The sequence below is a fragment of the Poecilia reticulata genome, chromosome 19, assembly GCF_904066995.2.
Source record: "Poecilia reticulata chromosome 19, P_reticulata-male-v2, whole genome shotgun sequence".
Lineage (NCBI taxonomy): Eukaryota > Metazoa > Chordata > Actinopteri > Cyprinodontiformes > Poeciliidae > Poecilia > Poecilia reticulata.
In genome coordinates, this window is record NC_088848.1 from 4389668 (window position 1) to 4391602 (window position 1935).

Here is a 1935-nt window from a genome sequence, read left to right on the forward strand (position 1 = left end):
TTTCTACACTCAGCGGAAAAACAAGACATCCGGTATTCAGACACTGCAAGTTATAATAGGTTATTAAACATAGACTTACCCTCTGAAGGGATAAATAATGTAAAGTTTGGCTGGTTAGTTATCAAATGAAACTCCTTGTAGATTTTGAATTACTCTGATGTTCTTACAGACTTCCTGTTCATGAAGAATTCCAGGAAAACTCCTAATGATGAGCTGTTATTATTCACATCATTTCAGATGGACTAAACATACATGCATAAGAGAATTATTTAAGCCTGGAGCCTGACCCACATGACAGGACAGCATTAGGTTAGCTGCTGATAGATTCTGGCCTGGCCCTGTCTTATTGTAATATTAACCAGTGACCATGTGAAGTGCAGGGGGGGAGCAATGGTAAGAATGTTGGCGCATTTATATGTACCAACCTTGAAGGAGTTTACAGATGTATCTTGCATTAGTGTAGCCTGGCAGAGACGGAGAGCAGAAGCTGAATGATAAATAGTTTTGAGGCGAAGATAATAAAACGCAGTTTGCTCACACAGCTAGAAAATGCTGGAGTACTCTAAACGCTTTTTCTACAAATAAAAAAAAAAAAAATCCTTGTAAAATTAATTCTATTCATTTATTCCTCATTTGAGATATTGTACAGCAAACAATATCTCAAGTATATGTATAAATGTGTAGAAAACAGTTGAAGGGGTTGAAATTCTTGGACTATAGTTCTTCCAAAATCAATACGGCATTCAGAGTCCACTTCAGGGGTCCAGGGGACGTTAGAAATACTCGTTTGCTCCCACAGCGCCCAATTGTTCTGTATAAAATCAAAAGGCCACAGTCTTCACTCCTATGTTGGTTAACCCTATTAAAGCCTAACCAGTAAATTGCTCTGGATTATTATTTTCAGAAATTAGGTCCAATATATGACATCATCCGAATTTCCTGAGCTGTGTTTGTAACCCAAAGTCACCTTTGATTGGTATTTACTGCCTGTGCACATTCTCTAAGTGCAATTGTCATCCTTTTTATGCTCACAGTTGTGATTAACATACTCTGAATCAACATGCTAAGTTCCTAAATTAAGAAGGATCTGCAGTTGTTCTTCAGGGAAGCGCGGCAGAATGAGATTTAACACTTTGGTGGCATTAAAAATATACTTACCAATTCACTTGACACAGAGACTCGGGATGGATGGGAAGAATTAAGCCTGGGCATGGAGATTAATCCCAAGATGCTTTCTGGGTAAACAGGAATGTTTCATTCAAACACTCAACTGCGATTCGACCTAATTCAGTTTTGATTCAAATGGATGCGATACACTTTGTTTTGATGCAATGCATTCATTTGGAGGTTCCAAGGAAATCCCGATTTACATCTGAATGAGAACAGCTGTTAAATTATTTAAAAAACGGTTGTTGGCTGAAAAGCTGTTTATTCTTTAACGTCAGTGGAATATATAAAAAATGCTGTTAGTTTAGAATTAAACAGGATTTTGTTTTTTCAGAATTACTTTCACGTCCACAAAGCAAAATTTCATTACTCATAAAAAATAGATTTATCAGTACATTTAAAAACACAGATGGAATGTTTAAAAAAATACTGTGTGATGTGTTAAGCTACACATGCGACAGGATGAAACTGTTAATTTTCACATCTCCAAGTAACAATTGTTTCTCTTAAAAATCCCCTGAGTAACCCACATTTAAAGTTTAAACAAGTGATCTGGATACGCTCTTGTGGCTTCACCTTTGCACCTGCCCTTATGAAATCTTGTTACACAGGGGATGTACTCACATACAGTGAGCTAATACAATGAACTGACAGATGGTTGCTGTCTGGATGGTTCTGACCCTCCTCTGAAGGTGAATCAAATGTGTGTAGTCAAGCACTTTTTCATTGGGTCTTATGCCATCTATGTACATCCGTCTTTTATTTTGA

General features: G+C 37.1%; 1 long non-coding RNA gene across 1 annotated transcript; it reads right to left on the reverse strand.

Annotated features, from left to right (window-relative positions):
* Positions 1-610: 610 nt before the first annotated feature.
* On the reverse strand, positions 611-1316 carry LOC103481294 (uncharacterized). Its single transcript, XR_536259.2, has 2 exons — positions 1159-1316; positions 611-811 (listed from the first exon to the last, which is right to left on the reverse strand). It is a non-coding gene; the product is annotated as an uncharacterized LOC103481294 (long non-coding RNA).
* Positions 1317-1935: the final 619 nt, after the last annotated feature.